The sequence below is a fragment of the Dromaius novaehollandiae genome, chromosome 7, assembly GCF_036370855.1.
Source record: "Dromaius novaehollandiae isolate bDroNov1 chromosome 7, bDroNov1.hap1, whole genome shotgun sequence".
Taxonomy (NCBI): domain Eukaryota; kingdom Metazoa; phylum Chordata; class Aves; order Casuariiformes; family Dromaiidae; genus Dromaius; species Dromaius novaehollandiae.
The window spans coordinates 27,659,276-27,669,075 of NC_088104.1; the positions used below are offsets into that span (position 1 = coordinate 27,659,276).

The 9,800-nt window shown below is 43.5% G+C and overlaps 1 protein-coding gene across 2 annotated transcripts in view; it reads right to left on the reverse strand.

Annotated features, from left to right (window-relative positions):
- ZNF385B (zinc finger protein 385B) overlaps window positions 1-8,612 on the reverse strand; it is a 179,524-nt gene extending 170,912 nt beyond the window's left edge. The window contains exon 1 of one of the 2 annotated variants that reach the window (XM_064515027.1): window positions 8,509-8,612. The gene's annotated coding sequence lies outside the window, so the exon portion shown is untranslated. Of the gene's footprint in view, window positions 1-8,064; window positions 8,122-8,508 lie in introns of those variants that run through there. The other variant, XM_026111209.2, reaches the window with a different exon arrangement.
- Window positions 8,613-9,800: the final 1,188 nt, after the last annotated feature.

A 9,800-nucleotide genomic window follows, 5' to 3' on the forward strand; every position in this document is an offset into this window, starting at 1 on the left:
CCACGCTCAGGCCACAGAGTCCTTGCAGTCCTTCTGTGTCATGTGACCTGGTATTTAAAACTAGCATGTCCTCCCCTTCCCCCCCCCCAACCTTCTGGAAATCATATCAGGATAAAGCCCTTCCACCTAACAAGAACACTTGCAGATTTTCCTATCCTTACCCACGATCTAGATGCCCAACTCTGTATACGGAGAAGAAAATTCAAATCCTTTCTTACAAAGTTTTTATACAAAAGCTTGATCAATGTTCCAATCTAGACTTAGGGAAGCAAGGCGAAAAGCTTTTGAGAGCTGATAAATACCATGTAAGAGTTCCACAGGGAGCAGGTCTCTCCAAGGGCAGAGGTTTTTCAGCCTCTTTTAAACTACAGCAACAAACCACCACTAAGTTAATGTACAGATACTGGCTAATGCAAATTCACTATGGGATTTAAAAACAAGCATTACAGCATTCCTGTTGCATCTCGCTCTTTTCTCTCCATCCTATTTGAGTTACGTGATAAATTGTAATTATGAAGGTACAGTTGGGACTCATCACATTTACAGAGTTAACATATGGCATTATAACATAGTTGACGATATAATCAAAGTAAGACATTAGTTTTGTCAACATTTGTTATCATCGAGAACATCGATGCAGTTTTCTCTGATGCATGCTGAAGCTCATAAGCTCCATTGTCTGGTTTAGAACGCTACAAAAATAGCTTAAGCGAGTTTGTGAGACTAACCCACACGCTAAGGAAGGACAGCAGAACTTGACTTGAAATGTTTTCCTCAAACCTGTTTAGAAGAGAAAGAAAATGCCAGCGTAGGTGGCTCTTGCCTAGCCTTTCAGGAATATGACATCCTCAAGAGCATCTGCGTCATCTGCCTCCAGTGCAGAAGAGGTCCTGAGTAGAGTGGTATTAGTCTTCTTCAAACCTACACCAGTAAAGCCACAGCAGTCTCTCATACTTCCATGAGAAAAGTGATTTCCATCTTCAATATTTACTTTATATATTTGCAGGAAAAAAATACATTGATCTTTGAGCATTTTAATATTATATAATAAGAGGATAACATCAAACATTCCTACCATACTTCGTACTCAGTACCCTTTCATAAGAGGCAAGGCTAGAAGTGGGTCTCATAATTTCATTTTGGCTGCCCAAAATTGTCTGTAATAAGATCTTGCTGCTTCTGATGTCACCTGTCTAAAAGACTACGGTGAAGTTTTCCAGGCTGGGGACTGAACATACCTGAGCAAATACCAGTGAAATTCATAGACAAAGCATGTCAAACCCCTAATGCTGGTCCGTACAGCAGTAACAAGTCTATTTCTTCTATCAGACATTCCATAAACTCCAACAGCCAGGCTCTGCATCTAAACATTTGAAAAGCGCTGATGAACAATGCAAAAATTACCATGATTCCTTAGTACAGAATTTAAGGATTTCATACTGGCTTTTTTTAAAAAAGCTAAAAGGGTCCTTCAGCTACAAGATCATGTTTCCCCTCCCTTCACAGATTAGACCCACTTTGGAGATGAATCAAGATAATAAATATAAGTCATAAAAAACTACTTCCTAAAAAAAAAAAAAAAAGCCTCATTTGCTGTAGAAGTTGTGAAAAAAAAGCAGAAGACTGCAAGAGAAAGGATTCTCTCAAGGTTAAGGCAATTGAATGCTGCAGTGCAGAATCTGACTGTAGCCTGGTTTTTACCATAGAGCTGCTAGGAATGCTACGCAAGCCGTTTAAACTCATCTTTACACAAAAATCACTAATTGTGCACTCATTTGCTGGGAGCCTAACTAGATAACAAAGAGCTCCAGTTCACAAAAGCGCTGAATGCTCATGCTGCTTTTCAACGCAACTGAAGCTCTGCTATGAAGATGAACTCCATCATTCCACGTGTTCTGACACACCAGCTCCCACAGCTCTCAAGCTGAACATCTAACGTTACTGAAGACCCGTCACTATGCCTCAGCTCTGTCTATATGGGGAGAATGCCATCGATTTATGTCACAGAAGAGCTGCAAAGATTAAATTTGTTATTGTTTTTAAGCACACAGCTGCTATAGTCTGAGGAGCAGTGAAAAGCTCTCATTTTCAGAATAATGTTTGAATGACAAGCCATGCCTCAAGAAATCTAAGAGTCATTTCTCACTAAGCAAGCAATACCTATGCTGCACACAAAGTGTTGCGAGAGTCCTGCAAAAAAAAGAAAAATGGTTCATGATGTATATGCATCAAGAAGCTCAGTTAAGGTTGTACGGACAACACCATTTCTGGTGTTTCCTAATTTTCAAACAGTTAACTTTGCAACCTCTAAGTTGTCTTAATGCTGTTTGATGTATATAATACAGGTATACTTATTTCTCTGACTGAAAAGGAAATGAGTTAAGCATCAAACAAGGTATTGACTACACACAGGTCCCAGACTCTACCACATATGCAGTGGTCTGACACAGAATGCACCTGCATTGCAGATTACAGACTGCAGAAAGGGACAAAAGCAGAAAGTTTTTCTGTAAAGCTTTTACATTGATTTATAACTTGAACAGCCATGAAGCAGGGGGGGGGGGGATTAATTAGCAATATTTATTAAATAATCTCATTTTAAAAGAAACATGAAGTGCATCTAGACACTTACATGCAATCAATGCTAAGTCAAAGATTCACAGTCCAATTATTAGCAGGTAACCGGAGAAAAAAGATTATGCAATTTCCACTTGTGATATGCAGTCACACAAAGATAGAGCCCAGACACTCTTCTGCTAGCTTATGTTAGCACTTCCTTTATAAAATCCCATTTAGACGTTCCTGTACCCCTCCTTGGAAGCACTGCTGAACAGAATAGAGTAAGAACTTTCCGAATGTTTGTTTAATATCTTAAAAAGACACATCGTCTCTGGGATAAGACTTGATAGTGGGTCTCTATAGTCAACATTTTTTCCTGACTGAGGAAGAAGAGCTCATTTATAAAGCTCAAAATTACAATATTGAGACAATTTACCTTCCTCAAATAAACACTGCAGAGTCATATAAATAACATTACACAGTTTTTATCTTTCCTTCCTTTTCGAAGCATGCTGCACTGATGCTGCCTGTCACATCACTGATTTTTGAACTAATTAATCTTTGAAATTGCATCAAATTGTAATATGCGCAAGGAGATCCAATAGTCTACTGTATTCAATTGGGATGTACTGAGAAGCGTCAAATTAAAACTCAACAGCATGGACTATTAAATAAAATCTCCTACCATATGTTTAACTTTCTGGTACCTGCACAAGTATAAATAGAGAGAACAATGCGGCTGCAGCAATAACCACTTCTGCTATAAGCTCATTAGGTCTTGCAAGTTTAGTAATGCTCAGTAGTGTTAAGGATTCAGTAGGTGGCAACCTCTGCTGTGAATCAGCACTATACCAACAGACAGCTGTTAAATAAATCAATTCTAAACCACGCAACATTAGAATATGCTGGTTGTAGAGTGGCAGCACTTTGGCTGCCATGCCACACCAAAAAACATAAAAATATCATGGCACTTAAGAAAGTTATCTTTTAAGGGGAAAAAAAGGTGCTTTAATACTGCAATATAATCTAGGCTTCACTTCAATTAATTGTACCTTGGTTCCCCAGCCATCATTTCAGTCATACACACAGTTCCTCTTCAATGCCTGTACTAAGCAGTCACATAATCCTCCTTTATACACAAGGCTTACCTTGGTCTTATCAGGATCACCTTCCCCACCACACAGACGCAAGCAGTGGGGTGAACATCATCATATTATCAGCGAGTGAACAGGCTTTGAGCTTTGTAGTTTGTTTGCAAAGCAAGACTTTGAGACATCTCTCAGCATGATTCACCAAGCCTCAGGAGACAAGATTACCCTACTCTGCATGCAGAGTGAATGACTTGGTTGCCGGTATGCCCCCAGTCCTCTGCATTTTCAGCATTGGCATCTGTGCACCAAACAGTTTTCCCATAGAAAACCAAGAGTAATAAAATACTGTCCAATATACTCCAGAATCATAGCATTTTTACCAATACACATCATCCTGTCATGAAGCAAAATAATCCGGAAAAGGTCTACAAAATTGTAAACTTCAGCTATCCAAGATGCATAATTATGCAGATCCTACATTCTGCCACAGAAGAGGGTGCACTATTCCTAAAGTGGAACCTATTTTTGCACTCTTTATATTCAAGGTGGACTCACAAGGTTTTAACACCTAAGAAATATTTAAAGAAGGCTACGTAACTGAAAAGAATTTAGGTGACATGAGGTGAAAAGGACTTCTCGGGTGTCTAACATGAGTACAAGTCAAAAAAAAAAAATCTGTTTAGATAAAAATCCCTCCAAACTTCCATATTGTAAAAGTTTAATGCTAGAAAAAAAGTTGCTTTCAGTAACTGAAGTATTATTGCATAATTTCACTGAGGAATGAACTGAAGTATTATCAGTGTTTTCATAACAGCCTAACTTGCTCATACCCAAATACTGCTGAGATAATCTAAACAGTAAAACTCTAATGTAGCTGGATACGTATTACGCCTGTCATCGTAAGATCTGTCTGGCAGCTCAACACCAGCAAAATGGTCAGGTACCAATATTGATAAGCACAGGATTTGAGCTGCACTGATACAGTTAGATTGGTTTACACGGCTTCTATTTCTACAAGCCTTGGCAGCTCAGGTTCTCTAATGAATTTTTAACACGTCAATTAATATGTTTATAGAAAGCAATGTCAGCTTTAGCTAATACACAAGAAAAATCACAGTTGCATGCAGAATGTGCAGCATATGTGTGAAGATTATACACTATTACATTTCAGAGATTAAAAAGAAATAGTGCACATAATCTGATGAGAAAACTCATCTAGAAAGGAACCATGCAATTAAACTGTGAAAGTTAATGGGCGTGATTCATCAGTCCTGGAAATATGTTAGCTCACCTTCATGGAATGTGATGTATTGCAGGGCATAGGAAAAAAGGCATTTTTTGCCAACAAAAAGTAAGATCCTGACCTCTTGTCATTGAAAGTCACATTATACCAAAAAAAAATCAAATATTTTGTGATCCTGTAATTTATTAGCATATTACTGATGTCATGAATTAAGCAATATTTACTTAATAACATTCACTTCCATTGTATACAACATTAGACTACTAGCTACTGTTTCGCAGCACTTCTTCTAACAATGTAGAATGCAGTTAAATGACTGCATTGTGCAGATATGATTTTTGCCTTAATTCCCCCGAGACTGCTGTGCATTATGCAAAAACCAGAAAACAGATTAATTTTATGAAAAACATTTCTTAAAATCCTTAGAATACTCTAAGTTCTAACATGTTTAAAATGTTGTTTTAAAAACATTCTCAATTGTTAAGTAAATAAAAAACAAATTTACAATAGTAAGATTAATCATGCTCTGTGGAGCTGCGATAAAAAAGGACCAAGAGAAATTTCACCTTTCAAGACACTCTGTACATTTTGCACTTGTGGACAAAGTGAGAAGAGAAAGCTGCTCTTCAACCAATATTTGATTTACATCTACAAAGTAAGGCAAGCAGAGCTTCTGGCAAAGATCAGCCAATATATAATACTACGATCACACAAGAGAGTGAAGTTACTGTAATTCCTTCAGCGCTCTGTGCATTCTGACAGCCTACTGACAGCACCCGCTTGGGAATAAGGGGTGCAAGGCCAGGCTACAGATTGAAGTAAATTTCTGTTTTGGAAACTGCAATATTATGGCATTTAACATCTGCCTCCACCTTTGCTGCATCAGAGGTAATACAGAATCAAATGCTTGTATGCTGATGGGTGACATTAGTACTACCATTTTCTGAATGAAAAAAAAATCACAGAACTAAAATACTTATCTCCTATAAGCTCATATTAAAGGAATTTCAATGGTTTCAAAGAGTATCACAAGTGGTAAAGTGCAGAATTTCAGAACATAAGCTATTCAGACTGCAAAGTCATGTTTTCTCCCTATTAACTACAGATGATATAACATTTCAAGGTGCTTCAGTACACCAGAAAAAAACCTGCACTGAAGTTCTGTACTGTTACATCCTGTCACGGACTGACAAACGTTTCAGGATTTGGGACTCTCTCACAGCTGCAGCATATGTTCATTTTAAAAATAACACTAATGTCTCATTTCAGAACTTCGCAGACTTTTTGAGCAAATATTCTCAAACCACAGTCCCCCGTGATAACCTAAAGAGCAAAGGCTACAATGACGGCTAAGCATGTTATGTTTCACGCACCAATCCTCATTGCTGTTTGAAATCTAAGGACTTCAAAAGCTAATTAGCTAACAAGCCTACACTCCCCCAAAAGATTATCTTTCACAATGCCTTTTCGTGTTTTTATACCGTCTTATCCCTGAGCAACTGTACTCGAGCAGGAGGACATTCTCTCACTTGAAAGTCAACAGAACAAATGCAAAAGAAGAGTACCCTAAGAAGATGTAAACAACGAAGAATAGTTAGTTCAGAGAGATCTGTGTCGGCATAGGAACATTTGTCTATCTGGCAATAGCAAGCCCAGTGCAGACAGGAGCACAGCAATGACGGACAGCTCCAGCTATTACACAGAGAGGCAAGGTGACAAATCTCTTGATACCATCAAGATTTTATCAGTAAAGTTTAACTAAGCATCCATTAGATATTCATCAGGAAAAAGCACAGGAAGTGGGTCACTTAATGAAGATACCAGCAAGACGATTGTTGCTTTTCTAATTTCTTACCGCTTTATGGATTATGTAATCAAACAACAGAGAAAAGTTAACAACATAACCAATTCCACAACTATCAATTTTATTTCTGTCTTCAGGGTACTACCTAACAAGAGTCACACGAACCCCTCATCACTGGAAAAGGTGCGAGCTCCAGAAAAAGCCGTGCTTAGTGCCACTCAGGGAGACTGAACACCAGAAGGGCTAGAACAAAATTGCAGCCATAGTGGAACATCTCGGCAAACAAAAAGCAGAAGGAAGGAAAAAACATGTCCCTCTTTCCTCTCCTCCAAGCAATCTACTGACCCGATGAGCTGGAAAGACCAGCAAGATTATACACTTGGAAAAGGAGAAGCAGCATAACCGATTCAACCCTCTCAAGCTCCAGGAAACCCTTCTAGCATCAGCTTTGGACTGCGCAAAGAGAGCTTTTTCTCCTTTTCAACAGCCCCTTTTCAGAACTGAAGTAAAGGGGGGCTGTCATGCACTAGTGGGCAAGATGCTGCCATAAAAGGCAGAAGCTCCAAAAAGCGTATCCACCCTGCCTCTAGCAACCCAGGCTTCCCACCAGAGCATCGCCATTACATCTCGTTTTGTACCTGCAGTAGCAACAGTCCGTACAACCATACAGAAGTGTCCTCATCAACTTTTTAGAAAGGTTTTTACACTACCATTTCCTATCACATCTCATGCACTCAGATACTAAAAGCTTGCAGGTTCTTGACAACAATAGACAACTTGTTTTGCTCCTTTTATTTGTGAAATAAACCACCAAAGCAGCAGCAAAGAGAACAGGAAATTTCTTTCTTTCCTCTCCCCCATAAGTAGCAGTTAGCTGCAGTTAAATGTTCACTTTGAAGATTTATTTAAACTTTTAAGTGCCCATAATTTTAGAAGCACACTTTCCTGGTGCTCAAACGTTTCCATTTTCAGACTTTTCCATTCAAGCTTGACCATAAAGACTTAGTGTCCAGAAGATTTAAAACCCAGCAACAGAGCACTCTGGTCCATTTAGCAGTCTTTCCCCAAAGCCAACAGAAAACAAAGATGAGATTCACATATGCACAAATATTCTCACATTAATTCCTCTGAAACAAAAATAATTTTCAGGTTTACACCTGCAAAAAACACAACCACGCACCCACCTCTCCTTTACATGCTCTGAAACAGAACGCCACCAGGACTCAAAGTTTAACATTTTAAGCACGCCACCACCACCTAGGCGCTCGCGGTGAAGGAGCCTGTGAACTTGCACCTGACGGGTAATTAAGCTCACCGAGGATGACTCCCCGATGTAGGCTAATGCCTCCTTTGCCTTAGGAGTTTACCTTTCCCAAAGTCTTCGTGATCTGCGGAACAGGAAAGCCAAGCTGTGCCCGCGCAACTGTGAAAAGAAGAAGTCGCCGGGCGTGCAGGGAAGGCAGCCCCGCACCTCGCCGCGGTGAGAAAAACTGCCGTGCAAACCTCATGCGCTGCTGAAGTCCCTGACCTACATAGCGGGGCGCGCTATGTTTTCCAGAAACAAGTTTGCGGCTGCGAGAGACGCTGGGAAAGACCAAAGACCAAAGGCAGCACCAAACCCCAGCCGGCAGCAGGGAACCCGGCGCGGGGGACGGGACCCGCCGCTGCCGCGGGTGGCCCGCGGCCGGAGCCGCCCCGCGGCTGGGCTGGGCTGGGCTCGCCCCGGCCCCGGCCCCGGCCCCCGCCGCGCCGTGACATTGAGCAAGGTCCCGCCGCACCTGCCGAGCCCCGCGGCGCCGCCCGCCCCTTACCTCTGCTGCCGCCGGGCAGCGCGGCTCCCGCCCGGCGCGGGCGAGCGCGTCCCAACTCCGCCGGACCCCGGCGGCGCGCCCGCTGCCGGCCACCCGGCGCATGCGTCCGGCCCGGCCCGGCGGCGCCACGCCGCCGCCGCCGCCGCCGCCGCCGCCGCCGCCGCCGCCGCCGCCTCAGCAGGCTCAGGTGGGAGCGCGCCAGCCGGGGTCGCCGCCGCCGCCGCGGCGCCTGCGCGCTCCCGCCGGGGAAGGGGGGGCGCCGGCACCTGTGGGCGGGGGCGGGGCTGCCACCGCCCCGCGCGTCCGCTCCCGCCCGCGGCGCCGCCTCGTCGCCCCGGCGCGCGCGGCAGCGCGGGGGGGCGGGGTGTGGGCTGGGGCTGGGCTGGCGGCGGCCGCTGGCCAGCGCCGGCCGCGGGCGGGAGGCGGGAGTGGGGCTGTCGTCCGAGGTGCGAGCCGCGAAAGTTACGGGCCACCGCGCGGGGCCGCCCGGCAGCCTGGCCCCGGCCCGGGGGCGGAGGGGCTGCCCGAGGAGAGGGGCAGGCAGGGGCTGCCCTTGGAAACGGCCTTCTCGGGCACGGCGCGTTTCTTCGCCCTTGGCGAAGTCCGGGGTGGCGGGCGGCGGTAACGGCAGCGTTTTCTGGTCCCCCTGAGCCGGCGGGCCGCAGCCGTGCCCGCGAGCAACGGCTCTGGAAACACCGTGCAGCGGCGCTGGGTCCCCTGCGCTGCCCGCCCCCCTTCTGGTTCAGGTCGTTGGGGTTTCGCGTTTGTTCCCTAAATTCACACAAATCGCTAGTGGGACCCCTGAACCTTTGCTTTGGAAGCCCGCCTGTGGGTTAGGAAAAGCAATACGTGTTAGTTGGGAGTAAGTGCTGCCTTGCAGATTGTACAAAATTACATCCTTGCTCTCAGAAAACATCAGCTTTACCACAGTGTACTTCTTATAAAAATCTTAACATTGTAAATGACAAAAATGTGTTAATACCAATTTATGTGTAAACATTTTAATAATACCTCTTTTTATAATATTTCAAATACCTCCTCATGCAGAAGGTGACTCAATGATGGGGAAGGCCTGCAATACTTAATTTGTTTGTTCCTGTGCAGAAAGGAAAACAGAAACATCTACACTGATTGGCTAAGACCTCGCTATAATTTAATTTCAGCTTTTGGGGAGCAGTAATAGTACTTAATACCATCAGGAATTGCATCATATCTTGTTTACAGTTTTATGTTCAACAAGTTCTCTTATAATTCAGGACAGGACATTTTTCAGACTTTGAATTAATCATCCC